This window comes from Phalangium opilio, unplaced genomic scaffold, assembly GCF_054372755.1.
Source record: "Phalangium opilio isolate 3A_F unplaced genomic scaffold, DU_Popi_V2 ptg000090l_1, whole genome shotgun sequence".
NCBI lineage: Eukaryota > Metazoa > Arthropoda > Arachnida > Opiliones > Phalangiidae > Phalangium > Phalangium opilio.
Window position 1 is genome coordinate 4,602,157 of NW_028324195.1, and position 25,683 is coordinate 4,627,839.

The 25,683-nt window shown below is 42.1% G+C and overlaps 68 non-coding genes across 68 annotated transcripts; all 68 read left to right on the forward strand.

The window, feature by feature from the left end:
- The first annotated feature begins 174 nt into the window (after positions 1–174).
- On the forward strand, positions 175–258 carry TRNAL-UAA (transfer RNA leucine (anticodon UAA)). Its single transcript has one exon. It is a non-coding gene; the product is annotated as a tRNA-Leu (tRNA).
- Positions 259–648: 390 nt separating this feature from the next.
- Positions 649–732, forward strand: TRNAL-UAA (transfer RNA leucine (anticodon UAA)). Its single transcript has one exon. It is a non-coding gene; the product is annotated as a tRNA-Leu (tRNA).
- A 153-nt stretch (positions 733–885) lies between these two features.
- On the forward strand, positions 886–969 carry TRNAL-UAA (transfer RNA leucine (anticodon UAA)). Its single transcript has one exon. It is a non-coding gene; the product is annotated as a tRNA-Leu (tRNA).
- A 153-nt stretch (positions 970–1,122) lies between these two features.
- Positions 1,123–1,206, forward strand: TRNAS-UGA (transfer RNA serine (anticodon UGA)). Its single transcript has one exon. It is a non-coding gene; the product is annotated as a tRNA-Ser (tRNA).
- A 390-nt stretch (positions 1,207–1,596) lies between these two features.
- Positions 1,597–1,680, forward strand: TRNAL-UAA (transfer RNA leucine (anticodon UAA)). Its single transcript has one exon. It is a non-coding gene; the product is annotated as a tRNA-Leu (tRNA).
- Positions 1,681–1,833: 153 nt separating this feature from the next.
- Positions 1,834–1,917, forward strand: TRNAL-UAA (transfer RNA leucine (anticodon UAA)). Its single transcript has one exon. It is a non-coding gene; the product is annotated as a tRNA-Leu (tRNA).
- A 153-nt stretch (positions 1,918–2,070) lies between these two features.
- On the forward strand, positions 2,071–2,154 carry TRNAL-UAA (transfer RNA leucine (anticodon UAA)). Its single transcript has one exon. It is a non-coding gene; the product is annotated as a tRNA-Leu (tRNA).
- Positions 2,155–2,307: 153 nt separating this feature from the next.
- TRNAL-UAA (transfer RNA leucine (anticodon UAA)) lies at positions 2,308–2,391 on the forward strand. The gene has a single exon. It is a non-coding gene; the product is annotated as a tRNA-Leu (tRNA).
- A 153-nt stretch (positions 2,392–2,544) lies between these two features.
- On the forward strand, positions 2,545–2,628 carry TRNAL-UAA (transfer RNA leucine (anticodon UAA)). Its single transcript has one exon. It is a non-coding gene; the product is annotated as a tRNA-Leu (tRNA).
- A 390-nt stretch (positions 2,629–3,018) lies between these two features.
- TRNAL-UAA (transfer RNA leucine (anticodon UAA)) lies at positions 3,019–3,102 on the forward strand. The gene has a single exon. It is a non-coding gene; the product is annotated as a tRNA-Leu (tRNA).
- A 390-nt stretch (positions 3,103–3,492) lies between these two features.
- Positions 3,493–3,576, forward strand: TRNAL-UAA (transfer RNA leucine (anticodon UAA)). The gene has a single exon. It is a non-coding gene; the product is annotated as a tRNA-Leu (tRNA).
- Positions 3,577–3,729: 153 nt separating this feature from the next.
- Positions 3,730–3,813, forward strand: TRNAL-UAA (transfer RNA leucine (anticodon UAA)). Its single transcript has one exon. It is a non-coding gene; the product is annotated as a tRNA-Leu (tRNA).
- A 153-nt stretch (positions 3,814–3,966) lies between these two features.
- TRNAS-UGA (transfer RNA serine (anticodon UGA)) lies at positions 3,967–4,050 on the forward strand. Its single transcript has one exon. It is a non-coding gene; the product is annotated as a tRNA-Ser (tRNA).
- A 390-nt stretch (positions 4,051–4,440) lies between these two features.
- On the forward strand, positions 4,441–4,524 carry TRNAL-UAA (transfer RNA leucine (anticodon UAA)). Its single transcript has one exon. It is a non-coding gene; the product is annotated as a tRNA-Leu (tRNA).
- Positions 4,525–4,677: 153 nt separating this feature from the next.
- TRNAL-UAA (transfer RNA leucine (anticodon UAA)) lies at positions 4,678–4,761 on the forward strand. The gene has a single exon. It is a non-coding gene; the product is annotated as a tRNA-Leu (tRNA).
- A 627-nt stretch (positions 4,762–5,388) lies between these two features.
- Positions 5,389–5,472, forward strand: TRNAL-UAA (transfer RNA leucine (anticodon UAA)). Its single transcript has one exon. It is a non-coding gene; the product is annotated as a tRNA-Leu (tRNA).
- Positions 5,473–5,625: 153 nt separating this feature from the next.
- On the forward strand, positions 5,626–5,709 carry TRNAL-UAA (transfer RNA leucine (anticodon UAA)). Its single transcript has one exon. It is a non-coding gene; the product is annotated as a tRNA-Leu (tRNA).
- A 153-nt stretch (positions 5,710–5,862) lies between these two features.
- On the forward strand, positions 5,863–5,946 carry TRNAL-UAA (transfer RNA leucine (anticodon UAA)). Its single transcript has one exon. It is a non-coding gene; the product is annotated as a tRNA-Leu (tRNA).
- Positions 5,947–6,336: 390 nt separating this feature from the next.
- On the forward strand, positions 6,337–6,420 carry TRNAL-UAA (transfer RNA leucine (anticodon UAA)). The gene has a single exon. It is a non-coding gene; the product is annotated as a tRNA-Leu (tRNA).
- Positions 6,421–6,810: 390 nt separating this feature from the next.
- Positions 6,811–6,894, forward strand: TRNAL-UAA (transfer RNA leucine (anticodon UAA)). The gene has a single exon. It is a non-coding gene; the product is annotated as a tRNA-Leu (tRNA).
- Positions 6,895–7,284: 390 nt separating this feature from the next.
- Positions 7,285–7,368, forward strand: TRNAL-UAA (transfer RNA leucine (anticodon UAA)). Its single transcript has one exon. It is a non-coding gene; the product is annotated as a tRNA-Leu (tRNA).
- A 153-nt stretch (positions 7,369–7,521) lies between these two features.
- On the forward strand, positions 7,522–7,605 carry TRNAL-UAA (transfer RNA leucine (anticodon UAA)). The gene has a single exon. It is a non-coding gene; the product is annotated as a tRNA-Leu (tRNA).
- A 153-nt stretch (positions 7,606–7,758) lies between these two features.
- TRNAL-UAA (transfer RNA leucine (anticodon UAA)) lies at positions 7,759–7,842 on the forward strand. The gene has a single exon. It is a non-coding gene; the product is annotated as a tRNA-Leu (tRNA).
- Positions 7,843–7,995: 153 nt separating this feature from the next.
- Positions 7,996–8,079, forward strand: TRNAL-UAA (transfer RNA leucine (anticodon UAA)). The gene has a single exon. It is a non-coding gene; the product is annotated as a tRNA-Leu (tRNA).
- Positions 8,080–8,706: 627 nt separating this feature from the next.
- Positions 8,707–8,790, forward strand: TRNAL-UAA (transfer RNA leucine (anticodon UAA)). Its single transcript has one exon. It is a non-coding gene; the product is annotated as a tRNA-Leu (tRNA).
- Positions 8,791–9,180: 390 nt separating this feature from the next.
- Positions 9,181–9,264, forward strand: TRNAL-UAA (transfer RNA leucine (anticodon UAA)). Its single transcript has one exon. It is a non-coding gene; the product is annotated as a tRNA-Leu (tRNA).
- A 153-nt stretch (positions 9,265–9,417) lies between these two features.
- TRNAL-UAA (transfer RNA leucine (anticodon UAA)) lies at positions 9,418–9,501 on the forward strand. Its single transcript has one exon. It is a non-coding gene; the product is annotated as a tRNA-Leu (tRNA).
- Positions 9,502–9,891: 390 nt separating this feature from the next.
- On the forward strand, positions 9,892–9,975 carry TRNAL-UAA (transfer RNA leucine (anticodon UAA)). Its single transcript has one exon. It is a non-coding gene; the product is annotated as a tRNA-Leu (tRNA).
- A 390-nt stretch (positions 9,976–10,365) lies between these two features.
- On the forward strand, positions 10,366–10,449 carry TRNAL-UAA (transfer RNA leucine (anticodon UAA)). Its single transcript has one exon. It is a non-coding gene; the product is annotated as a tRNA-Leu (tRNA).
- Positions 10,450–10,839: 390 nt separating this feature from the next.
- Positions 10,840–10,923, forward strand: TRNAL-UAA (transfer RNA leucine (anticodon UAA)). The gene has a single exon. It is a non-coding gene; the product is annotated as a tRNA-Leu (tRNA).
- Positions 10,924–11,076: 153 nt separating this feature from the next.
- On the forward strand, positions 11,077–11,160 carry TRNAL-UAA (transfer RNA leucine (anticodon UAA)). Its single transcript has one exon. It is a non-coding gene; the product is annotated as a tRNA-Leu (tRNA).
- Positions 11,161–11,313: 153 nt separating this feature from the next.
- On the forward strand, positions 11,314–11,397 carry TRNAL-UAA (transfer RNA leucine (anticodon UAA)). The gene has a single exon. It is a non-coding gene; the product is annotated as a tRNA-Leu (tRNA).
- A 153-nt stretch (positions 11,398–11,550) lies between these two features.
- On the forward strand, positions 11,551–11,634 carry TRNAL-UAA (transfer RNA leucine (anticodon UAA)). The gene has a single exon. It is a non-coding gene; the product is annotated as a tRNA-Leu (tRNA).
- Positions 11,635–12,261: 627 nt separating this feature from the next.
- TRNAL-UAA (transfer RNA leucine (anticodon UAA)) lies at positions 12,262–12,345 on the forward strand. The gene has a single exon. It is a non-coding gene; the product is annotated as a tRNA-Leu (tRNA).
- Positions 12,346–12,735: 390 nt separating this feature from the next.
- TRNAL-UAA (transfer RNA leucine (anticodon UAA)) lies at positions 12,736–12,819 on the forward strand. The gene has a single exon. It is a non-coding gene; the product is annotated as a tRNA-Leu (tRNA).
- Positions 12,820–13,209: 390 nt separating this feature from the next.
- On the forward strand, positions 13,210–13,293 carry TRNAL-UAA (transfer RNA leucine (anticodon UAA)). The gene has a single exon. It is a non-coding gene; the product is annotated as a tRNA-Leu (tRNA).
- Positions 13,294–13,446: 153 nt separating this feature from the next.
- Positions 13,447–13,530, forward strand: TRNAL-UAA (transfer RNA leucine (anticodon UAA)). Its single transcript has one exon. It is a non-coding gene; the product is annotated as a tRNA-Leu (tRNA).
- Positions 13,531–13,683: 153 nt separating this feature from the next.
- On the forward strand, positions 13,684–13,767 carry TRNAL-UAA (transfer RNA leucine (anticodon UAA)). Its single transcript has one exon. It is a non-coding gene; the product is annotated as a tRNA-Leu (tRNA).
- A 153-nt stretch (positions 13,768–13,920) lies between these two features.
- Positions 13,921–14,004, forward strand: TRNAL-UAA (transfer RNA leucine (anticodon UAA)). The gene has a single exon. It is a non-coding gene; the product is annotated as a tRNA-Leu (tRNA).
- A 153-nt stretch (positions 14,005–14,157) lies between these two features.
- TRNAL-UAA (transfer RNA leucine (anticodon UAA)) lies at positions 14,158–14,241 on the forward strand. Its single transcript has one exon. It is a non-coding gene; the product is annotated as a tRNA-Leu (tRNA).
- A 153-nt stretch (positions 14,242–14,394) lies between these two features.
- On the forward strand, positions 14,395–14,478 carry TRNAL-UAA (transfer RNA leucine (anticodon UAA)). The gene has a single exon. It is a non-coding gene; the product is annotated as a tRNA-Leu (tRNA).
- Positions 14,479–15,106: 628 nt separating this feature from the next.
- On the forward strand, positions 15,107–15,190 carry TRNAL-UAA (transfer RNA leucine (anticodon UAA)). Its single transcript has one exon. It is a non-coding gene; the product is annotated as a tRNA-Leu (tRNA).
- A 390-nt stretch (positions 15,191–15,580) lies between these two features.
- TRNAL-UAA (transfer RNA leucine (anticodon UAA)) lies at positions 15,581–15,664 on the forward strand. The gene has a single exon. It is a non-coding gene; the product is annotated as a tRNA-Leu (tRNA).
- Positions 15,665–16,054: 390 nt separating this feature from the next.
- TRNAL-UAA (transfer RNA leucine (anticodon UAA)) lies at positions 16,055–16,138 on the forward strand. The gene has a single exon. It is a non-coding gene; the product is annotated as a tRNA-Leu (tRNA).
- Positions 16,139–16,528: 390 nt separating this feature from the next.
- TRNAL-UAA (transfer RNA leucine (anticodon UAA)) lies at positions 16,529–16,612 on the forward strand. Its single transcript has one exon. It is a non-coding gene; the product is annotated as a tRNA-Leu (tRNA).
- An 864-nt stretch (positions 16,613–17,476) lies between these two features.
- On the forward strand, positions 17,477–17,560 carry TRNAL-UAA (transfer RNA leucine (anticodon UAA)). The gene has a single exon. It is a non-coding gene; the product is annotated as a tRNA-Leu (tRNA).
- Positions 17,561–17,713: 153 nt separating this feature from the next.
- TRNAL-UAA (transfer RNA leucine (anticodon UAA)) lies at positions 17,714–17,797 on the forward strand. The gene has a single exon. It is a non-coding gene; the product is annotated as a tRNA-Leu (tRNA).
- Positions 17,798–17,950: 153 nt separating this feature from the next.
- On the forward strand, positions 17,951–18,034 carry TRNAL-UAA (transfer RNA leucine (anticodon UAA)). Its single transcript has one exon. It is a non-coding gene; the product is annotated as a tRNA-Leu (tRNA).
- Positions 18,035–18,187: 153 nt separating this feature from the next.
- TRNAL-UAA (transfer RNA leucine (anticodon UAA)) lies at positions 18,188–18,271 on the forward strand. The gene has a single exon. It is a non-coding gene; the product is annotated as a tRNA-Leu (tRNA).
- A 153-nt stretch (positions 18,272–18,424) lies between these two features.
- On the forward strand, positions 18,425–18,508 carry TRNAL-UAA (transfer RNA leucine (anticodon UAA)). The gene has a single exon. It is a non-coding gene; the product is annotated as a tRNA-Leu (tRNA).
- Positions 18,509–18,898: 390 nt separating this feature from the next.
- TRNAL-UAA (transfer RNA leucine (anticodon UAA)) lies at positions 18,899–18,982 on the forward strand. The gene has a single exon. It is a non-coding gene; the product is annotated as a tRNA-Leu (tRNA).
- A 390-nt stretch (positions 18,983–19,372) lies between these two features.
- Positions 19,373–19,456, forward strand: TRNAL-UAA (transfer RNA leucine (anticodon UAA)). The gene has a single exon. It is a non-coding gene; the product is annotated as a tRNA-Leu (tRNA).
- Positions 19,457–19,846: 390 nt separating this feature from the next.
- Positions 19,847–19,930, forward strand: TRNAL-UAA (transfer RNA leucine (anticodon UAA)). The gene has a single exon. It is a non-coding gene; the product is annotated as a tRNA-Leu (tRNA).
- An 864-nt stretch (positions 19,931–20,794) lies between these two features.
- Positions 20,795–20,878, forward strand: TRNAL-UAA (transfer RNA leucine (anticodon UAA)). The gene has a single exon. It is a non-coding gene; the product is annotated as a tRNA-Leu (tRNA).
- Positions 20,879–21,031: 153 nt separating this feature from the next.
- On the forward strand, positions 21,032–21,115 carry TRNAL-UAA (transfer RNA leucine (anticodon UAA)). The gene has a single exon. It is a non-coding gene; the product is annotated as a tRNA-Leu (tRNA).
- Positions 21,116–21,268: 153 nt separating this feature from the next.
- Positions 21,269–21,352, forward strand: TRNAL-UAA (transfer RNA leucine (anticodon UAA)). Its single transcript has one exon. It is a non-coding gene; the product is annotated as a tRNA-Leu (tRNA).
- A 153-nt stretch (positions 21,353–21,505) lies between these two features.
- On the forward strand, positions 21,506–21,589 carry TRNAL-UAA (transfer RNA leucine (anticodon UAA)). Its single transcript has one exon. It is a non-coding gene; the product is annotated as a tRNA-Leu (tRNA).
- Positions 21,590–21,742: 153 nt separating this feature from the next.
- Positions 21,743–21,826, forward strand: TRNAL-UAA (transfer RNA leucine (anticodon UAA)). The gene has a single exon. It is a non-coding gene; the product is annotated as a tRNA-Leu (tRNA).
- Positions 21,827–21,979: 153 nt separating this feature from the next.
- Positions 21,980–22,063, forward strand: TRNAL-UAA (transfer RNA leucine (anticodon UAA)). Its single transcript has one exon. It is a non-coding gene; the product is annotated as a tRNA-Leu (tRNA).
- A 390-nt stretch (positions 22,064–22,453) lies between these two features.
- Positions 22,454–22,537, forward strand: TRNAL-UAA (transfer RNA leucine (anticodon UAA)). The gene has a single exon. It is a non-coding gene; the product is annotated as a tRNA-Leu (tRNA).
- Positions 22,538–22,927: 390 nt separating this feature from the next.
- TRNAL-UAA (transfer RNA leucine (anticodon UAA)) lies at positions 22,928–23,011 on the forward strand. The gene has a single exon. It is a non-coding gene; the product is annotated as a tRNA-Leu (tRNA).
- A 153-nt stretch (positions 23,012–23,164) lies between these two features.
- On the forward strand, positions 23,165–23,248 carry TRNAL-UAA (transfer RNA leucine (anticodon UAA)). The gene has a single exon. It is a non-coding gene; the product is annotated as a tRNA-Leu (tRNA).
- Positions 23,249–23,401: 153 nt separating this feature from the next.
- Positions 23,402–23,485, forward strand: TRNAS-UGA (transfer RNA serine (anticodon UGA)). The gene has a single exon. It is a non-coding gene; the product is annotated as a tRNA-Ser (tRNA).
- A 627-nt stretch (positions 23,486–24,112) lies between these two features.
- Positions 24,113–24,196, forward strand: TRNAL-UAA (transfer RNA leucine (anticodon UAA)). Its single transcript has one exon. It is a non-coding gene; the product is annotated as a tRNA-Leu (tRNA).
- A 153-nt stretch (positions 24,197–24,349) lies between these two features.
- TRNAL-UAA (transfer RNA leucine (anticodon UAA)) lies at positions 24,350–24,433 on the forward strand. The gene has a single exon. It is a non-coding gene; the product is annotated as a tRNA-Leu (tRNA).
- A 627-nt stretch (positions 24,434–25,060) lies between these two features.
- Positions 25,061–25,144, forward strand: TRNAL-UAA (transfer RNA leucine (anticodon UAA)). The gene has a single exon. It is a non-coding gene; the product is annotated as a tRNA-Leu (tRNA).
- A 153-nt stretch (positions 25,145–25,297) lies between these two features.
- On the forward strand, positions 25,298–25,381 carry TRNAL-UAA (transfer RNA leucine (anticodon UAA)). Its single transcript has one exon. It is a non-coding gene; the product is annotated as a tRNA-Leu (tRNA).
- A 153-nt stretch (positions 25,382–25,534) lies between these two features.
- On the forward strand, positions 25,535–25,618 carry TRNAL-UAA (transfer RNA leucine (anticodon UAA)). The gene has a single exon. It is a non-coding gene; the product is annotated as a tRNA-Leu (tRNA).
- Positions 25,619–25,683: the final 65 nt, after the last annotated feature.

Below are 25,683 nucleotides of genomic sequence, written 5' to 3' on the forward strand. Positions count from 1 at the left end.
GTTCGAACCCCACTTCTGACAACGATTTGTTTCATTTTAATAACTTGTATCTCATACTCAGGAAAGGCTTTTCTACTATGGCAACAAGTGAGTGGCTTTATGTGGCATAGAGATACGGGAGGTATTTTGGTGTTGTACTATAGTTTCATTTTCAAGGAAAACGTTTAAAAGCGTGTCAGGATGGCCGAGTGGTCTAAGGCGTCAGATTTAAGCTCTGATCCTCGTATGAGGGCGTGGGTTCGAACCCCACTTCTGACAACGATTTGTTTCATTTTAATAACTTGTATCTCATACTCAGGAAAGGCTTTTCTAGTATGGCAACAAGTGAGTGGCTTTATGTGGCATAGAGATACGGGAGGTATTTTGGTGTTGTACTATAGCTTTATTTTCAAGGAAAACGTTTAAAAGCGTGTCAGGATGGCCGAGTGGTCTAAGGCGTCAGACTTAAGCTCTCATCCTCGTATGAGGGTGTGGGTTTGAACCCCACTTCTGACAACGATTTGTTTCATTTTAATAACTTGTATATCATACTCAGGAAAGGCTTTTCTAGTATGGCAACAAGTGAGTGGCTTTGTGTGGCATAGAGATACGGGAGGTATTTTGGTGTTGTACTATAGCTTCATTTTCAAGGAAAACGTTTAAAAGCGTGTCAGGATGGCCGAGTGGTCTAAGGCGTCAGATTTAAGCTCTGATCCTCGTATGAGGGCGTGGGTTCGAACCCCACTTCTGACAACGATTTGTTTCATTTTAATAACTTGTATCTTATACTCAGGAAAGGCTTTTCTAGCATGGCAACAAGTGAGTGGCTTTATGTGGCATAGAGATACGGGAGGTATTTTGGTGTTGTACTATAGCTTTATTTTCAAGGAAAACGTTTAAAAGCTTGTCAGGATGGCCGAGTGGTCTAAGGCGTCAGACTTAAGCTCTGATCCTCGTATGAGGGTGTGGGTTTGAACCCCACTTCTGACAACGATTTGTTTCATTTTAATAACTTGTATATCATACTCAGGAAAGGCTTTTCTAGTATGGCAACAAGTGAGTGGCTTTGTGTGGCATAGAGATACGGGAGGTAAGATGGTGTTGTACTATAGCTTCATTTTCAAGGAAAACGTTTAAAAGCGTGTCAGGATGGCCGAGTGGTCTAAGGCGTCAGATTTGAGCTCTCATCCTCGTATGAGGGCGTGGGTTCGAACCCCACTTCTGACAACGATTTGTTTCATTTTAATAACTTGTATCTCATACTCAGGAAAGGCTTTTCTAGTATGGCAACAAGTGAGTGGCTTTATGTGGCATAGAGATACTAGAGGTATTTTCGTGTTGTACTATAGCTTCATTTTCAAGGAAAACGTTTAAAATCGTGTCAGGGTGGCCGAGTGGTCTAAGGCGTAAGATTTAAGCTCTGATCCTCGTATGAAAGCGTGGGTTCGAACCCCACTTCTGACAACGATTTGTTTCATTTTAATAACTTGTATCTCATACTCAGGAAAGGCTTTTCTAGTATGGCAACAAGTGAGTGGCTTTATGTGGCAAAGAGATACGGGAGGTATTTTGGTGTTGTACTATAGCTTCATTTTCAAGGAAAACGTTTACAAGCGTGTCAGGATGGCCGAGTGGTCTAAGGCGTCAGATTTAAGCTCTGATCCTCGTATGAGGGCGTGGGTTCGAACCCCACTTCTGACAACGATTTGTTTCATTTTAATAACTTGTATCTCATACTCAGGAAAGGCTTTTCTAGTATGGCAACAAGTGAGTGGCTTTATGTGGCATAGAGATACTGGAGGTATTTTGGTGTTGTACTATAGCTTCATTTTCAAGGAAATCGTTTAAAAGCGTGTCAGGATGGCCGAGTGGTCTTAGGCGTCAGATTTAAGCTCTGATCCTCGTATGAGGGCGTGGGTTCGAACCCCACTTCTGACAACGATTTGTTTCATTTTAATAACTTGTATCTCATACTCAGGAAAGGCTTTTCTAGTATGGCAACAAGTGAGTGGCTTTATGTGGCAAAGAGATACGGGAGGTATTTTGGTGTTGTTCTATAGCTTCATTTTCAAGGAAAACGTTTACAAGCGTGTCAGGATGGCCGAGTGGTCTAAGGCGTCAGATTTAAGCTCTGATCCTCGTATGAGGGCGTGGGTTCGAACCCCACTTCTGACAACGATTTGTTTCATTTTAATAACTTGTATCTCATACTCAGGAAAGGCTTTTCTAGTATGGCAACAAGTGAGTGGCTTTATGTGGCATAGAGATACTGGAGGTATTTTGGTGTTGTACTATAGCTTCATTTTCAAGGAAATCGTTTAAAAGCGTGTCAGGATGGCCGAGTGGTCTTAGGCGTCAGATTTAAGCTCTGATCCTCGTATGAGGGCGTGGGTTCGAGCCCCACTTCTGACAACGATTTGTTTCATTTTAATAACTTGTATCTCATACTCAGGAAAGGCTTTTCTAGTATGGCAACAAGTGAGTGGGTTTATGTGGCATAGAGATACGAGAGGTATTTTGGTGTTGTACTATAGCTTCATTTTCAAGGAAAACGTTTAAAAGCGTGTCAGGATGGCCGAGTGGTCTAAGGCGTCAGATTTAAGCTCTGATCCTCGTATGAGGGCGTGGTTTCGAACCCCACTTCTGACAACGATTTGTTTCATTTTAATAACTTTTATCTCATACTCAGGAGAGGCTTCTCTAGAATGGCAACAAGTGAGTGGCTTTATGTGGCATAGAGATACTAGAGGTATTTTCGTGTTGTACTATAGCTTCATTTTCAAGGAAAACGTTTAAAATCGTGTCAGGGTGGCCGAGTGGTCTAAGGCGTAAGATTTAAGCTCTGATCCTCGTATGAAAGCGTCGGTTCGAACCCCACTTCTGACAACGATTTGTTTCATTTTAATAACTTGTATCTCATACTCAGGAAAGGCTTTTCTACTATGGCAACAAGTGAGTGGCTTTATGTGGCATAGAGATACGGGAGGTATTTTGGTGTTGTACTATAGTTTCATTTTCAAGGAAAACGTTTAAAAGCGTGTCAGGATGGCCGAGTGGTCTAAGGCGTCAGATTTAAGCTCTGATCCTCGTATGAGGGCGTGGGTTCGAACCCCACTTCTGACAACGATTTGTTTCATTTTAATAACTTGTATCTCATACTCAGGAAAGGCTTTTCTAGTATGGCAACAAGTGAGTGGCTTTATGTGGCATAGAGATACGGGAGGTATTTTGGTGTTGTACTATAGCTTTATTTTCAAGGAAAACGTTTAAAAGCGTGTCAGGATGGCCGAGTGGTCTAAGGCGTCAGACTTAAGCTCTCATCCTCGTATGAGGGTGTGGGTTTGAACCCCACTTCTGACAACGATTTGTTTCATTTTAATAACTTGTATATCATACTCAGGAAAGGCTTTTCTAGTATGGCAACAAGTGAGTGGCTTTGTGTGGCATAGAGATACGGGAGGTATTTTGGTGTTGTACTATAGCTTCATTTTCAAGGAAAACGTTTAAAAGCGTGTCAGGATGGCCGAGTGGTCTAAGGCGTCAGATTTAAGCTCTGATCCTCGTATGAGGGCGTGGGTTCGAACCCCACTTCTGACAACGATTTGTTTCATTTTAATAACTTGTATCTTATACTCAGGAAAGGCTTTTCTAGCATGGCAACAAGTGAGTGGCTTTATGTGGCATAGAGATACGGGAGGTATTTTGGTGTTGTACTATAGCTTTATTTTCAAGGAAAACGTTTAAAAGCTTGTCAGGATGGCCGAGTGGTCTAAGGCGTCAGACTTAAGCTCTGATCCTCGTATGAGGGTGTGGGTTTGAACCCCACTTCTGACAACGATTTGTTTCATTTTAATAACTTGTATATCATACTCAGGAAAGGCTTTTCTAGTATGGCAACAAGTGAGTGGCTTTGTGTGGCATAGAGATACGGGAGGTAAGATGGTGTTGTACTATAGCTTCATTTTCAAGGAAAACGTTTAAAAGCGTGTCAGGATGGCCGAGTGGTCTAAGGCGTCAGATTTGAGCTCTCATCCTCGTATGAGGGCGTGGGTTCGAACCCCACTTCTGACAACGATTTGTTTCATTTTAATAACTTGTATCTCATACTCAGGAAAGGCTTTTCTAGTATGGCAACAAGTGAGTGGCTTTATGTGGCATAGAGATACTAGAGGTATTTTCGTGTTGTACTATAGCTTCATTTTCAAGGAAAACGTTTAAAATCGTGTCAGGGTGGCCGAGTGGTCTAAGGCGTAAGATTTAAGCTCTGATCCTCGTATGAAAGCGTGGGTTCGAACCCCACTTCTGACAACGATTTGTTTCATTTTAATAACTTGTATCTCATACTCAGGAAAGGCTTTTCTAGTATGGCAACAAGTGAGTGGCTTTATGTGGCATAGAGATACGGGAGGTATTTTGGTGTTGTACTATAGCTTCATTTTCAAGGAAAACGTTTAAAAGCGTGTCAGGATGGCCGAGTGGTCTAAGGCGTCAGATTTAAGCTCTGATCCTCGTATGAGGGCGTGGGTTCGAACCCCACTTCTGACAACGATTTGTTTCATTTTAATAACTTGTATCTCATACTCAGGAAAGGCTTTTCTAGTATGGCAACAAGTGAGTGGCTTTATGTGGCATAGAGATACGGGAGGTATTTTGGTGTTGTACTATAGCTTCATTTTCAAGGAAATCGTTTAAAAGCGTGTCAGGATGGCCGAGTGGGCTTAGGCGTCAGACTTAAGCTCTGATCCTCGTATGAGGGCGTGGGTTCGAACCCCACTTCTGACAACGATTTGTTTCATTTTAATAACTTGAATCTCATACTCAGGAAAGGCTTTTCTAGTATGGCAACAAGTGAGTGGGTTTATTTGGCATAGAGATACGAGAGGTATTTTGGTGTTGTACTATAGCTTCGTTTTCAAGGAAAACGTCTAAAAGCGTGTCAGGATGGCCTAGTGATCTAAGGCGTCAGATTTAAGCTCTGATCCTCGTATGAGGGCGTGGTTTCGAACCCCACTTCTGACAACGATTTGTTTCATTTTAATAACTTTTATCTCATACTCAGGAGAGGCTTCTCTAGAATGGCAACAAGTGAGTGGCTTTATGTGGCATAGAGATACTAGAGGTATTTTCGTGTTGTACTATAGCTTCATTTTCAAGGAAAACGTTTAAAATCGTGTCAGGGTGGCCGAGTGGTCTAAGGCGTAAGATTTAAGCTCTGATCCTCGTATGAAAGCGTGGGTTCGAACCCCACTTCTGACAACGATTTGTTTCATTTTAATAACTTGTATCTCATACTCAGGAAAGGCTTTTCTAGTATGGCAACAAGTGAGTGGCTTTATGTGGCATAGAGATACGGGAGGTATTTTGGTGTTGTACTATAGCTTCATTTTCAAGGAAAACGTTTACAAGGGTGTCAGGATGGCCGAGTGGTCTAAGGCGTCAGATTTAAGCTCTGATCCTCGTATGAGGGCGTGGGTTCGAACCCCACTTCTGACAACGATTTGTTTCATTTTAATAACTTGTATCTCATACTCAGGAAAGGCTTTTCTAGTATGGCAACAAGTGAGTGGCTTTATGTGGCATAGAGATACTGGAGGTATTTTGGTGTTGTACTATAGCTTCATTTTCAAGGAAATCGTTTAAAAGCGAGTCAGGATGGCCGAGTGGTCTTAGGCGTCAGATTTAAGCTCTGATCCTCGTATGAGGGCGTGGGTTCGAACCCCACTTCTGACAACGATTTGTTTCATTTTAACAACTTGTATCTCATACTCAGGAAAGGCTTTTCTAGTATGGCAACAAGTGAGTGGGTTTATGTGGCATAGAGATACGAGAGGTATTTTGGTGTTGTACTATAGCTTCATTTTCAAGGAAAACGTCTAAAAGCGTGTCAGGATGGCCGAGTGGTCTAAGGCGTCAGATTTAAGCTCTGATCCTCGTATGAGGGCGTGGTTTCGAACCCCACTTCTGACAACGATTTGTTTCATTTTAATAACTTTTATCTCATACTCAGGAGAGGCTTCTCTAGAATGGCAACAAGTGAGTGGCTTTATGTGGCATAGAGATACTAGAGGTATTTTCGTGTTGTACTATAGCTTCATTTTCAAGGAAAACGTTTAAAATCGTGTCAGGGTGGCCGAGTGGTCTAAGGCGTAAGATTTAAGCTCTGATCCTCGTATGAAAGCGTGGGTTCGAACCCCACTTCTGACAACGATTTGTTTCATTTTAATAACTTGTATCTCATACTCAGGAAAGGCTTTTCTAGTATGGCAACAAGTGAGTGGCTTTATGTGGCAAAGAGATACGGGAGGTATTTTGGTGTTGTACTATAGCTTCATTTTCAAGGAAAACGTTTACAAGCGTGTCAGGATGGCCGAGTGGTCTAAGGCGTCAGATTTAAGCTCTGATCCTCGTATGAGGGCGTGGATTCGAACCCCACTTCTGACAACGATTTGTTTCATTTTAATAACTTGTATCTCATACTCAGGAAAGGCTTTTCTAGTATGGCAACAAGTGAGTGGCTTTATGTGGCATAGAGATACTGGAGGTATTTTGGTGTTGTACTATAGCTTCATTTTCAAGGAAATCGTTTAAAAGCGTGTCAGGATGGCCGAGTGGTCTTAGGCGTCAGATTTAAGCTCTGATCCTCGTATGAGGGCGTGGGTTCGAACCACACTTCTGACAACGATTTGTTTCATTTTAATAACTTGTATCTCATACTCAGGAAAGGCTTTTCTAGTATGGCAACAAGTGAGTGGGTTTATGTGGCATAGAGATACGAGAGGTATTTTGGTGTTGTACTATAGCTTCATTTTCAAGGAAAACGTTTAAAAGCGTGTCAGGATGGCCGAGTGGTCTAAGGCGTCAGATTTAAGCTCTGATCCTCGTATGAGGGCGTGGTTTCGAACCCCACTTCTGACAACGATTTGTTTCATTTTAATAACTTTTATCTCATACTCAGGAGAGGCTTCTCTAGAATGGCAACAAGTGAGTGGCTTTATGTGGCATAGAGATACTAGAGGTATTTTCGTGTTGTACTATAGCTTCATTTTCAAGGAAAACGTTTAAAATCGTGTCAGGGTGGCCGAGTGGTCTAAGGCGTAAGATTTAAGCTCTGATCCTCGTATGAAAGCGTGGGTTCGAACCCCACTTCTGACAACGATTTGTTTCATTTTAATAACTTGTATCTCATACTCAGGAAAGGCTTTTCTAGTATGGCAACAAGTGAGTGGCTTTATGTGGCTAAGAGATACGGGAGGTATTTTGGTGTTGTACTATAGCTTCATTTTCAAGGAAAACGTTTACAAGCGTGTCAGGATGGCCGAGTGGTCTTAGGCGTCAGATTTAAGCTCTGATCCTCGTAAGAGGGCGTGGGTTCGAACCCCACTTCTGACAACGATTTGTTTCATTTTAATAACTTGTATCTCATACTCAGGAAAGGCTTTTCTAGTATGGCAACAAGTGAGTGGCTTTATGTTGCATAGAGATACGGGAGGTATTTTGGTGTTGTACTATAGCTTCATTTTCAAGGAAAACGTTTACAAGGATGTCAGGATGGCCGAGTGGTCTAAGGCGTCAGATTTAAGCTCTGATCCTCGTATGAGGGCGTGGGTTCGAACCCCACTTCTGACAACGATTTGTTTCATTTTAATAACTTGTATCTCATACTCAGGAAAGGCTTTTCTAGTATGGCAACAAGTGAGTGGCTTTATGTGGCAAAGAGATACGGGAGGTATTTTGGTGTTGTACTATAGCTTCATTTTCAAGGAAAACGTTTACAAGCGTGTCAGGATGGCCGAGTGGTCTAAGGCGTCAGATTTAAGCTCTGATCCTCGTATGAGGGCGTGGGTTCGAACCCCACTTCTGACAACGATTTGTTTCATTTTAATAACTTGTATCTCATACTCAGGAAAGGCTTTTCTAGTATGGCAACAAGTGAGTGGCTTTATGTGGCATAGAGATACTGGAGGTATTTTGGTGTTGTACTATAGCTTCATTTTCAAGGAAATCGTTTAAAAGCGTGTCAGGATGGCCGAGTGGTCTTAGGCGTCAGATTTAAGCTCTGATCCTCGTATGAGGGCGTGGGTTCGAACCCCACTTCTGACAACGATTTGTTTCATTTTAATAACTTGTATCTCATACTCAGGAAAGGCTTTTCTAGTATGGCAACAAGTGAGTGGGTTTATGTGGCATAGAGATACGAGAGGTATTTTGGTGTTGTACTATAGCTTCATTTTCAAGGAAAACGTTTAAAAGCGTGTCAGGATGGCCGAGTGGTCTAAGGCGTCAGATTTAAGCTCTGATCCTCGTATGAGGGCGTGGTTTCAAACCCCACTTCTGACAACGATTTGTTTCATTTTAATAACTTTTATCTCATACTCAGGAGAGGCTTCTCTAGAATGGCAACAAGTGAGTGGCTTTATGTGGCATAGAGATACTAGAGGTATTTTCGTGTTGTACTATAGCTTCATTTTCAAGGAAAACGTTTAAAATCGTGTCAGGGTGGCCGAGTGGTCTAAGGCGTAAGATTTAAGCTCTGATCCTCGTATGAAAGCGTCGGTTCGAACCCCACTTCTGACAACGATTTGTTTCATTTTAATAACTTGTATCTCATACTCAGGAAAGGCTTTTCTAGTATGGCAACAAGTGAGTGGCTTTATGTGGCATAGAGATACGGGAGGTATTTTGGTGTTGTACTATAGTTTCATTTTCAAGGAAAACGTTTAAAAGCGTGTCAGGATGGCCGAGTGGTCTAAGGCGTCAGATTTAAGCTCTGATCCTCGTATGAGGGCGTGGGTTCGAACCCCACTTCTGACAACGATTTGTTTCATTTTAATAACTTGTATCTCATACTCAGGAAAGGCTTTTCTAGTATGGCAACAAGTGAGTGGCTTTATGTGGCATAGAGATACGGGAGGTATTTTGGTGTTGTACTATAGCTTCATTTTCAAGGAAATCGTTTTAAAGCGTGTCAGGATGGCCGAGTGGTCTTAGGCGTCAGATTTAAGCTCTGTTCCTCGTATGAGGGCGTGGGTTCGAACCCCACTTCTGACAACGATTTGTTTCATTTTAATAACTTGTATCTCATACTCAGGAAAGGCTTTTCTAGTATGGCAACAAGTGAGTGGCTTTATGTGGCATAGAGATACTGGAGGTATTTTGGTGTTGTACTATAGCTTCATTTTCAAGGAAATCGTTTAAAAGCGAGTCAGGATGGCCGAGTGGTCTTAGGCGTCAGATTTAAGCTCTGATCCTCGTATGAGGGCGTGGGTTCGAACCCCACTTCTGACAACGATTTGTTTCATTTTAACAACTTGTATCTCATACTCAGGAAAGGCTTTTCTAGTATGGCAACAAGTGAGTGGGTTTATGTGGCATAGAGATACGAGAGGTATTTTGGTGTTGTACTATAGCTTCATTTTCAAGGAAAACGTCTAAAAGCGTGTCAGGATGGCCGAGTGGTCTAAGGCGTCAGATTTAAGCTCTGATCCTCGTATGAGGGCGTGGTTTCGAACCCCACTTCTGACAACGATTTGTTTCATTTTAATAACTTTTATCTCATACTCAGGAGAGGCTTCTCTAGAATGGCAACAAGTGAGTGGCTTTATGTGGCATAGAGATACTAGAGGTATTTTCGTGTTGTACTATAGCTTCATTTTCAAGGAAAACGTTTAAAATCGTGTCAGGGTGGCCGAGTGGTCTAAGGCGTAAGATTTAAGCTCTGATCCTCGTATGAAAGCGTGGGTTCGAACCCCACTTCTGACAACGATTTGTTTCATTTTAATAACTTGTATCTCATACTCAGGAAAGGCTTTTCTAGTATGGCAACAAGTGAGTGGCTTTATGTGGCAAAGAGATACGGGAGGTATTTTGGTGTTGTACTATAGCTTCATTTTCAAGGAAAACGTTTACAAGCGTGTCAGGATGGCCGAGTGGTCTAAGGCGTCAGATTTAAGCTCTGATCCTCGTATGAGGGCGTGGATTCGAACCCCACTTCTGACAACGATTTGTTTCATTTTAATAACTTGTATCTCATACTCAGGAAAGGCTTTTCTAGTATGGCAACAAGTGAGTGGCTTTATGTGGCATAGAGATACTGGAGGTATTTTGGTGTTGTACTATAGCTTCATTTTCAAGGAAATCGTTTAAAAGCGTGTCAGGATGGCCGAGTGGTCTTAGGCGTCAGATTTAAGCTCTGATCCTCGTATGAGGGCGTGGGTTCGAACCACACTTCTGACAACGATTTGTTTCATTTTAATAACTTGTATCTCATACTCAGGAAAGGCTTTTCTAGTATGGCAACAAGTGAGTGGGTTTATGTGGCATAGAGATACGAGAGGTATTTTGGTGTTGTACTATAGCTTCATTTTCAAGGAAAACGTTTAAAAGCGTGTCAGGATGGCCGAGTGGTCTAAGGCGTCAGATTTAAGCTCTGATCCTCGTATGAGGGCGTGGTTTCGAACCCCACTTCTGACAACGATTTGTTTCATTTTAATAACTTTTATCTCATACTCAGGAGAGGCTTCTCTAGAATGGCAACAAGTGAGTGGCTTTATGTGGCATAGAGATACTAGAGGTATTTTCGTGTTGTACTATAGCTTCATTTTCAAGGAAAACGTTTAAAATCGTGTCAGGGTGGCCGAGTGGTCTAAGGCGTAAGATTTAAGCTCTGATCCTCGTATGAAAGCGTGGGTTCGAACCCCACTTCTGACAACGATTTGTTTCATTTTAATAACTTGTATCTCATACTCAGGAAAGGCTTTTCTAGTATGGCAACAAGTGAGTGGCTTTATGTGGCTAAGAGATACGGGAGGTATTTTGGTGTTGTACTATAGCTTCATTTTCAAGGAAAACGTTTACAAGCGTGTCAGGATGGCCGAGTGGTCTTAGGCGTCAGATTTAAGCTCTGATCCTCGTAAGAGGGCGTGGGTTCGAACCCCACTTCTGACAACGATTTGTTTCATTTTAATAACTTGTATCTCATACTCAGGAAAGGCTTTTCTAGTATGGCAACAAGTGAGTGGCTTTATGTTGCATAGAGATACGGGAGGTATTTTGGTGTTGTACTATAGCTTCATTTTCAAGGAAAACGTTTACAAGGATGTCAGGATGGCCGAGTGGTCTAAGGCGTCAGATTTAAGCTCTGATCCACGTATGAGGGCGTGGGTTCGAACCCCACTTCTGACAACGATTTGTTTCATTTTAATAACTTGTATCTCATACTCAGGAAAGGCTTTTCTAGTATGGCAACAAGTGAGTGGCTTTATGTGGCAAAGAGATACGGGAGGTATTTTGGTGTTGTACTATAGCTTCATTTTCAAGGAAAACGTTTACAAGCGTGTCAGGATGGCCGAGTGGTCTAAGGCGTCAGATTTAAGCTCTGATCCTCGTATGAGGGCGTGGGTTCGAACCCCACTTCTGACAACGATTTGTTTCATTTTAATAACTTGTATCTCATACTCAGGAAAGGCTTTTCTAGTATGGCAACAAGTGAGTGGCTTTATGTGGCATAGAGATACTGGAGGTATTTTGGTGTTGTACTATAGCTTCATTTTCAAGGAAATCGTTTAAAAGCGTGTCAGGATGGCCGAGTGGTCTTAGGCGTCAGATTTAAGCTCTGATCCTCGTATGAGGGCGTGGGTTCGAACCCCACTTCTGACAACGATTTGTTTCATTTTAATAACTTGTATCTCATACTCAGGAAAGGCTTTTCTAGTATGGCAACAAGTGAGTGGGTTTATGTGGCATAGAGATACGAGAGGTATTTTGGTGTTGTACTATAGCTTCATTTTCAAGGAAAACGTTTAAAAGCGTGTCAGGATGGCCGAGTGGTCTAAGGCGTCAGATTTAAGCTCTGATCCTCGTATGAGGGCGTGGTTTCAAACCCCACTTCTGACAACGATTTGTTTCATTTTAATAACTTTTATCTCATACTCAGGAGAGGCTTCTCTAGAATGGCAACAAGTGAGTGGCTTTATGTGGCATAGAGATACTAGAGGTATTTTCGTGTTGTACTATAGCTTCATTTTCAAGGAAAACGTTTAAAATCGTGTCAGGGTGGCCGAGTGGTCTAAGGCGTAAGATTTAAGCTCTGATCCTCGTATGAAAGCGTCGGTTCGAACCCCACTTCTGACAACGATTTGTTTCATTTTAATAACTTGTATCTCATACTCAGGAAAGGCTTTTCTAGTATGGCAACAAGTGAGTGGCTTTATGTGGCATAGAGATACGGGAGGTATTTTGGTGTTGTACTATAGTTTCATTTTCAAGGAAAACGTTTAAAAGCGTGTCAGGATGGCCGAGTGGTCTAAGGCGTCAGATTTAAGCTCTGATCCTCGTATGAGGGCGTGGGTTCGAACCCCACTTCTGACAACGATTTGTTTCATTTTAATAACTTGTATCTCATACTCAGGAAAGGCTTTTCTAGTATGGCAACAAGTGAGTGGCTTTATGTGGCATAGAGATACGGGAGGTATTTTGGTGTTGTACTATAGCTTCATTTTCAAGGAAATCGTTTTAAAGCGTGTCAGGATGGCCGAGTGGTCTTAGGCGTCAGATTTAAGCTCTGTTCCTCGTATGAGGGCGTGGGTTCGAACCCCACTTCTGACAACGATTTGTTTCATTTTAATAACTTGTATCTCATACTCAGGAAAGGCTTTTCTAGTATGGCAACAAGTGAGTGGCTTTATGTGGCATAGAGATACGGGAGGTATTTTGGTGTTGTACTATAGCTTCATTTTCAAGGAAAACGTTTAAAAGCGTGTCAGGATGGCCGAGTGGTCTAAGGCGTCAGATTTAAGCTCTGATCCTCGTATGAGGGCGTGGGTTCGAACCCCACTTCTGACAACGATTTGTTTCATTTTAATAACTTGTATCTCATACTCAGGAAAGGCTTTTCTAGTATGGCAACAAGTGAGTGGCTTTATGTGGCATAGAGATACGGGAGGTATTTTGGTGTTGTACTATAGCTTCATTTTCAAGGAAATTGTTTAAAAGCGTGTCAGGATGGCCGAGTGGTCTTAGGCGTCAGATTTAAGCTCTGTTCCTCGTATGAGGGCGTGGGTTCGAACCCCACTTCTGACAACGATTTGTTTCATTTTAATAACTTGTATCTCATACTCAGGAAAGGCTTTTCTAGTATGGCAACAAGTGAGTGGCTTTATGTGGCAAAGAGATACGGGAGGTATTTTGGTGTTGTACTATAGCTTCATTTTCAAGGAAAACGTTTACAAGCGTGTCAGGATGGCCGAGTGGTCTAAGGCGTCAGATTTAAGCTCTGATCCTCGTAAGAGGGCGTGGGTTCGAACCCCACTTCTGACAACGATTTGTTTCATTTTAATAACTTGTATCTCATACTCAGGAAAGGCTTTTCTAGTATGGCAACAAGTGAGTGGCTTTATGTTGCATAGAGATACGGGAGGTATTTTGGTGTTGTACTATAGCTTCATTTTCAAGGAAAACGTTTACAAGGATGTCAGGATGGCCGAGTGGTCTAAGGCGTCAGATTTAAGCTCTGATCCTCGTATGAGGGCGTGGGTTCGAACCCCACTTCTGACAACGATTTGTTTCATTTTAATAACTTGTATCTCATACTCAGGAAAGGCTTTTCTAGTATGGCAACAAGTGAGTGGCTTTATGTGGCAAAGAGATACGGGAGGTATTTTGGTGTTGTACTATAGCTTCATTTTCAAGGAAAACGTTTACAAGCGTGTCAGGATGGCCGAGTGGTCTAAGGCGTCAGATTTAAGCTCTGATCCTCGTATGAGGGCGTGGGTTCGAACCCCACTTCTGACAACGATTTGTTTCATTTTAATAACTTGTATCTCATACTCAGGAAAGGCTTTTCTAGTATGGCAACAAGTGAGTGGCTTTATGTGGCATAGAGATACGGGAGGTATTTTGGTGTTGTACTATAGCTTCATTTTCAAGGAAATCGTTTAAAAGCGTGTCAGGATGGCCGAGTGGTCTTAGGCGTCAGATTTAAGCTCTGATCCTCGTATGAGGGCGTGGGTTCGAACCCCACTTCTGACAACGATTTGTTTCATTTTAATAACTTGTATCTCATACTCAGGAAAGGCTTTTCTAGTATGGCAACAAGTGAGTGGCTTTATGTGGCAAAGAGATACGGGAGGTATTTTGGTGTTGTACTATAGCTTCATTTTCAAGGAAAACGTTTACAAGCGTGTCAGGATGGCCGAGTGGTCTAAGGCGTCAGATTTAAGCTCTGATCCTCGTATGAGGGCGTGGGTTCGAACCCCACTTCTGACAACGATTTGTTTCATTTTAATAACTTGTATCTCATACTCAGGAAAGGCTTTTCTAGTATGGCAACAAGTGAGTGGCTTTATGTGGCATAAAGATACTGGAGGTATTTTGGTGTTGTACTATAGCTTCATTTTCAAGGAAATCGTTTAAAAGCGTGTCAGGATGGCCGAGTGGTCTTAGGCGTCAGATTTAAGCTCTGATCCTCGTATGAGGGCGTGGGTTCGAACCCCACTTCTGACAACGATTTGTTTCATTTTAATAACTTGTATCTCATACTCAGGAAAGGCTTTTCTAGTATGGCAACAAGTGAGTGGGTTTATGTGGCATAGAGATACGAGAGGTATTTTGGTGTTGTACTATAGCTTCATTTTCAAGGAAAACGTTTAAAAGCGTGTCAGGATGGCCGAGTGGTCTAAGGCGTCAGATTTAAGCTCTGATCCTCGTATGAGGGCGTGGTTTCGAACCCCTCTTCTGACAACGATTTGTTTCATTTTAATAACTTTTATCTCATACTCAGGAGAGGCTTCTCTAGAATGGCAACAAGTGAGTGGCTTTATGTGGCATAGAGATACTAGAGGTATTTTCGTGTTGTACTATAGCTTCATTTTCAAGGAAAACGTTTAAAATCGTGTCAGGGTGGCCGAGTGGTCTAAGGCGTAAGATTTAAGCTCTGATCCTCGTATGAAAGCGTCGGTTCGAACCCCACTTCTGACAACGATTTGTTTCAATTTTAATAACTTGTATCTCATACTCAGGAAAGGCTTTTCTAGTATGGCAACAAGTGAGTGGCTTTATGTGGCATAGAGATACGGGAGGTATTTTGGTGTTGTACTATAGTTTCATTTTCAAGGAAAACGTTTAAAAGCGTGTCAGGATGGCCGAGTGGTCTAAGGCGTCAGATTTAAGCTCTGATCCTCGTATGAGGGCGTGGGTTCGAACCCCACTTCTGACAACGATTTGTTTCATTTTAATAACTTGTATCTCATACTCAGGAAAGGCTTTTCTAGTATGGCAACAAGTGAGTGGCTTTATGTGGCATAGAGATACGGGAGGTATTTTGGTGTTGTACTATAGCTTCATTTTCAAGGAAATCGTTTTAAAGCGTGTCAGGATGGCCGAGTGGTCTTAGGCGTCAGATTTAAGCTCTGTTCCTCGTATGAGGGCGTGGGTTCGAACCCCACTTCTGACAACGATTTGTTTCATTTTAATAACTTGTATCTCATACTCAGGAAAGGCTTTTCTAGTATGGCAACAAGTGAGTGGCTTTATGTGGCATAGAGATACGGGAGGTATTTTGGTGTTGTACTATAGCTTCATTTTCAAGGAAAACGTTTAAAAGCGTGTCAGGATGGCCGAGTGGTCTAAGGCGTCAGATTTAAGCTCTGATCCTCGTATGAGGGCGTGGGTTCGAACCCCACTTCTGACAACGATTTGTTTCATTTTAATAACTTGTATCTCATACTCAGGAAAGGCTTTTCTAGTATGGCAACAAGTGAGTGGCTTTATGTGGCATAGAGATACGGGAGGTATTTTGGTGTTGTACTATAGCTTCATTTTCAAGGAAATCGTTTTAAAGCGTGTCAGGATGGCCGAGTGGTCTTAGGCGTCAGATTTAAGCTCTGTTCCTCGTATGAGGGCGTGGGTTCGAACCCCACTTCTGACAACGATTTGTTTCATTTTAATAACTTGTATCTCATACTCAGGAAAGGCTTTTCTAGTATGGCAACAAGTGAGTGGCTTTATGTGGCATAGAGATACGGGAGGTATTTTGGTGTTGTACTATAGCTTCATTTTCAAGGAAAACGTTTAAAAGCGTGTCAGGATGGCCGAGTGGTCTAAGGCGTCAGATTTAAGCTCTGATCCTCGTATGAGGGCGTGGGTTCGAACCCCACTTCTGACAACGATTTGTTTCATTTTAATAACTTGTATCTCATACTCAGGAAAGGCTTTTCTAGTATGGCAACAAGTGAGTGGCTTTATGTGGCATAGAGATACGGGAGGTATTTTGGTGTTGTACTATAGCTTCATTTTCAAGGAAATCGTTTAAAAGCGTGTCAGGATGGCCGAGTGGTCTTAGGCGTCAGATTTAAGCTCTGTTCCTCGTATGAGGGCGTGGGTTCGAACCCCACTTCTGACAACGATTTGTTTCATTTTAATAACTTGTATCTCATACTCAGGAAAGGCTTTTCTAGCATGGCAACAAGTGAGTGGCTTTATGTGGCAAAGAGATACGGGAGGTATTTTGGTGTTGTACTATAGCTTCATTTTCAAGGAAAACGTTTACAAGCGTGTCAGGATGGCCGAGTGGTCTAAGGCGTCAGATTTAAGCTCTGATCCTCGTATGAGGGCGTGGATTCGAACCCCACTTCTGACAACGATTTGTTTCATTTTAATAACTTGTATCTCATACTCAGGAAAGGCTTTTCTAGTATGGCAACAAGTGAGTGGCTTTATGTGGCATAGAGATACTGGAGGTATTTTGGTGTTGTACTATAGCTTCATTTTCAAGGAAATCGTTTAAAAGCGTGTCAGGATGGCCGAGTGGTCTTAGGCGTCAGATTTAAGCTCTGATCCTCGTATGAGGGCGTGGGTTCGAACCACACTTCTGACAACGATTTGTTTCATTTTAATAACTTGTATCTCATACTCAGGAAAGGCTTTTCTAGTATGGCAACAAGTGAGTGGGTTTATGTGGCATAGAGATACGAGAGGTATTTTGGTGTTGTACTATAGCTTCATTTTCAAGGAAAACGTTTAAAAGCGTGTCAGGATGGTCGAGTGGTCTAAGGCGTCAGATTTAAGCTCTGATCCTCGTATGAGGGCGTGGTTTCGAACCCCACTTCTGACAACGATTTGTTTCATTTTAATAACTTTTATCTCATACTCAGGAGAGGCTTCTCTAGAATGGCAACAAGTGAGTGGCTTTATGTGGCATAGAGATACTAGAGGTATTTTCGTGTTGTACTATAGCTTCATTTTCAAGGAAAACGTTTAAAATCGTGTCAGGGTGGCCGAGTGGTCTAAGGCGTAAGATTTAAGCTCTGATCCTCGTATGAAAGCGTGGGTTCGAACCCCACTTCTGACAACGATTTGTTTCATTTTAATAACTTGTATCTCATACTCAGGAAAGGCTTTTCTAGTATGGCAACAAGTGAGTGGCTTTATGTGGCAAAGAGATACGGGAGGTATTTTGGTGTTGTACTATAGGTTCATTTTCAAGGAAAACGTTTACAAGCGTGTCAGGATGGCCGAGTGGTCTTAGGCGTCAGATTTAAGCTCTGATCCTCGTAAGAGGGCGTGGGTTCGAACCCCACTTCTGACAACGATTTGTTTCATTTTAATAACTTGTATCTCATACTCAGGAAAGGCTTTTCTAGTATGGCAACAAGTGAGTGGCTTTATGTTGCATAGAGATACGGGAGGTATTTTGGTGTTGTACTATAGCTTCATTTTCAAGGAAAACGTTTACAAGGATGTCAGGATGGCCGAGTGGTCTAAGGCGTCAGATTTAAGCTCTGATCCTCGTATGAGGGCGTGGGTTCGAACCCCACTTCTGACAACGATTTGTTTCATTTTAATAACTTGTATCTCATACTCAGGAAAGGCTTTTCTAGTATGGCAACAAGTGAGTGGCTTTATGTGGCAAAGAGATACGGGAGGTATTTTGGTGTTGTACTATAGCTTCATTTTCAAGGAAAACGTTTACAAGCGTGTCAGGATGGCCGAGTGGTCTAAGGCGTCAGATTTAAGCTCTGATCCTCGTATGAGGGCGTGGGTTCGAACCCCACTTTTGACAACGATTTGTTTCATTTTAATAACTTGTATCTCATACTCAGGAAAGGCTTTTCTAGTATGGCAACAAGTGAGTGGCTTTATGTGGCATAGAGATACTGGAGGTATTTTGGTGTTGTACTATAGCTTCATTTTCAAGGAAATCGTTTAAAAGCTTGTCAGGATGGCCGAGTGGTCTTAGGCGTCAGATTTAAGCTCTGATCCTCGTATGAGGGCGTGGGTTCGAACCCCACTTCTGACAACGATTTGTTTCATTTTAATAACTTGTATCTCATACTCAGGAAAGGCTTTTCTAGTATGGCAACAAGTGAGTGGGTTTATGTGGCATAGAGATACGAGAGGTATTTTGGTGTTGTACTATAGCTTCATTTTCAAGGAAAACGTTTAAAAGCGTGTCAGGATGGCCGAGTGGTCTAAGGCGTCAGATTTAAGCTCTGATCCTCGTATGAGGGCGTGGTTTCGAACCCCACTTCTGACAACGATTTGTTTCATTTTAATAACTTTTATCTCATACTCAGGAGAGGCTTCTCTAGAATGGCAACAAGTGAGTGGCTTTATGTGGCATAGAGATACTAGAGGTATTTTCGTGTTGTACTATAGCTTCATTTTCAAGGAAAACGTTTAAAATCGTGTCAGGGTGGCCGAGTGGTCTAAGGCGTAAGATTTAAGCTCTGATCCTCGTATGAAAGCGTCGGTTCGAACCCCACTTCTGACAACGATTTGTTTCATTTTAATAACTTGTATCTCATACTCAGGAAAGGCTTTTCTAGTATGGCAACAAGTGAGTGGCTTTATGTGGCATAGAGATACGGGAGGTATTTTGGTGTTGTACTATAGTTTCATTTTCAAGGAAAACGTTTAAAAGCGTGTCAGGATGGCCGAGTGGTCTAAGGCGTCAGATTTAAGCTCTGATCCTCGTATGAGGGCGTGGGTTCGAACCCCACTTCTGACAACGATTTGTTTCATTTTAATAACTTGTATCTCATACTCAGGAAAGGCTTTTCTAGTATGGCAACAAGTGAGTGGCTTTATGTGGCATAGAGATACGGGAGGTATTTTCGTGTTGTACTATAGCTTCATTTTCAAGGAAAACGTTTAAAATCGTGTCAGGGTGGCCGAGTGGTCTAAGGCGTAAGATTTAAGCTCTGATCCTCGTATGAAAGCGTCGGTTCGAACCCCACTTCTGACAACGATTTGTTTCATTTTAATAACTTGTATCTCATACTCAGGAAAGGCTTTTCTAGTATGGCAACAAGTGAGTGGCTTTATGTGGCATAGAGATACGGGAGGTATTTTGGTGTTGTACTATAGTTTCATTTTCAAGGAAAACGTTTAAAAGCGTGTCAGGATGGCCTAGTGGTCTAAGGCGTCAGATTTAAGCTCTGATCCTCGTATGAGGGCGTGGGTTCGAACCCCACTTCTGACAACGATTTGTTTCATTTTAATAACTTGTATCTCATACTCAGGAAAGGCTTTTCTAGTATGGCAACAAGTGAGTGGCTTTATGTGGCATAGAGATACGGGAGGTATTTTGGTGTTGTACTATAGCTTCATTTTCAAGGAAATCGTTTTAAAGCGTGTCAGGATGGCCGAGTGGTCTTAGGCGTCAGATTTAAGCTCTGTTCCTCGTATGAGGGCGTGGGTTCGAACCCCACTTCTGACAACGATTTGTTTCATTTTAATAACTTGTATCTCATACTCAGGAAAGGCTTTTCTAGTATGGCAACAAGTGAGTGGCTTTATGTGGCATAGAGATACGGGAGGTATTTTGGTGTTGTACTATAGCTTCATTTTCAAGGAAAACGTTTAAAAGCGTGTCAGGATGGCCGAGTGGTCTAAGGCGTCAGATTTAAGCTCTGATCCTCGTATGAGGGCGTGGGTTCGAACCCCACTTCTGACAACGATTTGTTTCATTTTAATAACTTGTATCTCATACTCAGGAAAGGCTTTTCTAGTATGGCAACAAGTGAGTGGCTTTATGTGGCATAGAGATACGGGAGGTATTTTGGTGTTGTACTATAGCTTCATTTTCAAGGAAATCGTTTAAAAGCCTGTCAGGATGGCCGAGTGGTCTTAGGCGTCAGATTTAAGCTCTGTTCCTCGTATGAGGGCGTGGGTTCGAACCCCACTTCTGACAACGATTTGTTTCATTTTAATAACTTGTATCTCATACTCAGGAAAGGCTTTTCTAGTATGGCAACAAGTGAGTGGCTTTATGTGGCATAGAGATACGAGAGGTATTTTGGTGTTGTACTATAGCTTCATTTTCAAGGAAAACGTTTAAAAGCGTGTCAGGATGGCCGAGTGGTCTAAGGCGTAAGATTTAAGCTCTGATCCTCGTATGAAAGCGTGGTTTCGAACCACACTTCTGACAACGATTTTTTTCATTTTAATAACTTTTATCTCATACTCAGGAGAGGCTTCTCTAGAATGACAACAAGTGAGTGGCTTTATGTGGCATAGAGATACTAGAGGTATTTTCGTGTTGTACTATAGCTTCATTTTCAAGGAAAACGTTTAAAATCGTGTCAGGGTGGCCGATTGGTCTAAGGCGTAAGATTTAAGCTCTGATCCTCGTATGAAAGCGTGGGTTCGAACCCCACTTCTGACAACGATTTGTTTCATTTTAATAACTTGTATCTCATACTCAGGAAAGGCTTTTCTAGTATGGCAACAAGTGAGTGGCTTTATGTGGCAAAGAGATACGGGAGGTATTTTGGTGTTGTACTATAGCTTCATTTTCAAGGAAAACGTTTACAAGCGTGTCAGGATGGCCGAGTGGTCTAAGGCGTCAGATTTAAGCTCTGATCCTCGTATGAGGGCGTGGGTTCGAACCCCACTTCTGACAACGATTTGTTTCATTTTAATAACTTGTATCTCATACTCAGGAAAGGCTTTTCTAGTATGGCAACAAGTGAGTGGCTTTATGTGGCATAGAGATACTGGAGGTATTTTGGTGTTGTACTATAGCTTCATTTTCAAGGAAATCGTTTAAAAGCGTGTCAGGATGGCCGAGTGGTCTTAGGCGTCAGATTTAAGCTCTGATCCTCGTATGAGGGCGTGGGTTCGAACCCCACTTCTGACAAAGATTTGTTTCATTTTAATAACTTGTATCTCATACTCAGGAAAGGCTTTTCTAGTATGGCAACAAGTGAGTGGCTTTATGTTGCATAGAGATACGGGAGGTATTTTGGTGTTGTACTATAGCTTCATTTTCAAGGAAAACGTTTACAAGGGTGTCAGGATGGCCGAGTGGTCTAAGGCGTCAGATTTAAGCTCTGATCCTCGTATGAGGGCGTGGGTTCGAACCCCACTTCTGACAACGATTTGTTTCATTTTAATAACTTGTATCTCATACTCAGGAAAGGCTTTTCTAGTATGGCAACAAGTGAGTGGCTTTATGTGGCATAGAGATACTGGAGGTATTTTGGTGTTGTACTATAGCTTCATTTTCAAGGAAATCGTTTAAAAGCGTGTCAGGATGGCCGAGTGGTCTTAGGCGTCAGATTTAAGCTCTGATCCTCGTATGAGGGCGTGGGTTCGAACCCCACTTCTGACAAAGATTTGTTTCATTTTAATAACTTGTATCTCATACTCAGGAAAGGCTTTTCTAGTATGGCAACAAGTGAGTGGCTTTATGTGGCAAAGAGATACGGGAGGTATTTTGGTGTTGTACTATAGCTTCATTTTCAAGGAAAACGTTTACAAGCGTGTCAGGATGGCCGAGTGGTCTAAGGCGTCAGATTTAAGCTCTGATCCTCGTATGAGGTCGTGGGTTCGAACCCCACTTCTGACAACGATTTGTTTCATTTTAATAACTTGTATCTCATACTCAGGAAAGGCTTTTCTAGTATGGCAACAAGTGAGTGGCTTTATGTGGCATAGAGATACGGGAGGTATTTTGGTGTTGTACTATAGCTTCATTTTCAAGGAAAACGTTTACAAGCGTGTCAGGATGGCCGAGTGGTCTAAGGCGTCAGATTTAAGCTCTGATCCTCGTATGAGGGCGTGGGTTCGAACCCCACTTCTGACAACGATTTGTTTCATTTTAATAACTTGTATCTCATACTCAGGAAAGGCTTTTCTAGTATGGCAACAAGTGAGTGGCTTTATGTGGCATAGAGATACGGGAGGTATTTTGGTGTTGTACTATAGCTTTATTTTCAAGGAAAACGTTTAAAAGCGTGTCAGGATGGCCGAGTGGTCTAAGGCGTCAGACTTAAGCTCTCATCCTCGTATGAGGGTGTGGGTTTGAACCCCACTTCTGACAACGATTTGTTTCATTTTAATAACTTGTATATCATACTCAGGAAAGGCTTTTCTAGTATGGCAACAAGTGAGTGGCTTTGTGTGGCATAGAGATACGGGAGGTATTTTGGTGTTGTACTATAGCTTCATTTTCAAGGAAAACGTTTACAAGCGTGTCAGGATGGCCGAGTGGTCTAAGGCGTCAGATTTAAGCTCTGATCCTCGTATGAGGGCGTGGGTTCGAACCCCACTTCTGACAACGATTTGTTTCATTTTAATAACTTGTATCTCATACTCAGGAAAGGCTTTTCTAGTATGGCAACAAGTGAGTGGCTTTATGTGGCATAGAGATACGGGAGGTATTTTGGTGTTGTACTATAGCTTTATTTTCAAGGAAAACGTTTAAAAGCGTGTCAGGATGGCCGAGTGGTCTAAGGCGTCAGACTTAAGCTCTCATCCTCGTATGAGGGTGTGGGTTTGAACCCCACTTCTGACAACGATTTGTTTCATTTTAATAACTTGTATATCATACTCAGGAAAGGCTTTTCTAGTATGGCAACAAGTGAGTGGCTTTGTGTGGCATAGAGATACGGGAGGTATTTTGGTGTTGTACTATAGCTTCATTTTCAAGGAAAACGTTTAAAAGCGTGTCAGGATGGCCGAGTGGTCTAAGGCGTCAGATTTAAGCTCTGATCCTCGTATGAGGGCGTGGGTTCGAACCCCACTTCTGACAACGATTTGTTTCATTTTAATAACTTGTATCTCATACTCAGGAAAGGCTTTTCTAGTATGGCAACAAGTGAGTGGCTTTATGTGGCATAGAGATACGGGAGGTATTTTGGTGTTGTACTATAGCTTTATTTTCAAGGAAAACGTTTAAAAGCGTGTCAGGATGGCCGAGTGGTCTAAGGCGTCAGACTTAAGCTCTGATCCTCGTATGAGGGTGTGGGTTTGAACCCCACTTCTGACAACGATTTGTTTCATTTTAATAACTTGTATATCATACTCAGGAAAGGCTTTTCTAGTATGGCAACAAGTGAGTGGCTTTGTGTGGCATAGAGATACGGGAGGTAAGATGGTGTTGTACTATAGCTTCATTTTCAAGGAAAACGTTTAAAAGCGTGTCAGGATGGCCGAGTGGTCTAAGGCGTCAGATTTGAGCTCTCATCCTCGTATGAGGGCGTGGGTTCGAACCCCACTTCTGACAACGATTTGTTTCATTTTAATAACTTGAATCTCATACTCAGGAAAGGCTTTTCTAGTATGGCAACAAGTGAGTGGGTTTATTTGGCATAGAGATACGAGAGGTATTTTGGTGTTGTACTATAGCTTCGTTTTCAAGGAAAACGTCTAAAAGCGTGTCAGGATGGCCTAGTGATCTAAGGCGTCAGATTTAAGCTCTGATCCTCGTATGAGGGCGTGGTTTCGAACCCCACTTCTGACAACGATTTGTTTCATTTTAATAACTTTTATCTCATACTCAGGAGAGGCTTCTCTAGAATGGCAACAAGTGAGTGGCTTTATGTGGCATAGAGATACTAGAGGTATTTTCGTGTTGTACTATAGCTTCATTTTCAAGGAAAACGTTTAAAATCGTGTCAGGGTGGCCGAGTGGTCTAAGGCGTAAGATTTAAGCTCTGATCCTCGTATGAAAGCGTGGGTTCGAACCCCACTTCTGACAACGATTTGTTTCATTTTAATAACTTGTATCTCATACTCAGGAAAGGCTTTTCTAGTATGGCAACAAGTGAGTGGCTTTATGTGGCATAGAGATACGGGAGGTATTTTGGTGTTGTACTATAGCTTCATTTTCAAGGAAAACGTTTACAAGGGTGTCAGGATGGCCGAGTGGTCTAAGGCGTCAGATTTAAGCTCTGATCCTCGTATGAGGGCGTGGGTTCGAACCCCACTTCTGACAACGATTTGTTTCATTTTAATAACTTGTATCTCATACTCAGGAAAGGCTTTTCTAGTATGGCAACAAGTGAGTGGCTTTATGTGGCATAGAGATACTGGAGGTATTTTGGTGTTGTACTATAGCTTCATTTTCAAGGAAATCGGTTAAAAGCGAGTCAGGATGGCCGAGTGGTCTTAGGCGTCAGATTTAAGCTCTGATCCTCGTATGAGGGCGTGGGTTCGAACCCCACTTCTGACAACGATTTGTTTCATTTTAACAACTTGTATCTCATACTCAGGAAAGGCTTTTCTAGTATGGCAACAAGTGAGTGGGTTTATGTGGCATAGAGATACGAGAGGTATTTTGGTGTTGTACTATAGCTTCATTTTCAAGGAAAACGTCTAAAAGCGTGTCAGGATGGCCGAGTGGTCTAAGGCGTCAGATTTAAGCTCTGATCCTCGTATGAGAGCGTGGTTTCGAACCCCACTTCTGACAACGATTTGTTTCATTTTAATAACTTTTATCTCATACTCAGGAGAGGCTTCTCTAGAATGGCAACAAGTGAGTGGCTTTATGTGGCATAGAGATACTAGAGGTATTTTCGTGTTGTACTATAGCTTCATTTTCAAGGAAAACGTTTAAAATCGTGTCAGGGTGGCCGAGTGGTCTAAGGCGTAAGATTTAAGCTCTGATCCTCGTATGAAAGCGTGGGTTCGAACCCCACTTCTGACAACGATTTGTTTCATTTTAATAACTTGTATCTCATACTCAGGAAAGGCTTTTCTAGTATGGCAACAAGTGAGTGGCTTTATGTGGCAAAGAGATACGGGAGGTATTTTGGTGTTGTACTATAGCTTCATTTTCAAGGAAAACGTTTACAAGCGTGTCAGGATGGCCGAGTGGTCTAAGGCGTCAGATTTAAGCTCTGATCCTTGTATGAGGGCGTGGGTTCGAACCCCACTTCTGACAACGATTTGTTTCATTTTAATAACTTGTATCTCATACTCAGGAAAGGCTTTTCTAGTATGGCAACAAGTGAGTGGCTTTATGTGGCATAGAGATACTGGAGGTATTTTGGTGTTGTACTATAGCTTCATTTTCAAGGAAATCGTTTAAAAGCGTGTCAGGATGGCCGAGTGGTTTTAGGCGTCAGATTTAAGCTCTGATCCTCGTATGAGGGCGTGGGTTCGAACCCCACTTCTGACAACGATTTGTTTCATTTTAATAACTTGTATCTCATACTCAGGAAAGGCTTTTCTAGTATGGCAACAAGTGAGTGGCTTTATGTGGCATAGAGATACTGGAGGTATTTTGGTGTTGTACTATAGCTTCATTTTCAAGGAAATCGTTTAAAAGCGAGTCAGGATGGCCGAGTGGTCTTAGGCGTCAGATTTAAGCTCTGATCCTCGTATGAGGGCGTGGGTTCGAACCCCACTTCTGACAACGATTTGTTTCATTTTAACAACTTGTATCTCATACTCAGGAAAGGCTTTTCTAGTATGGCAACA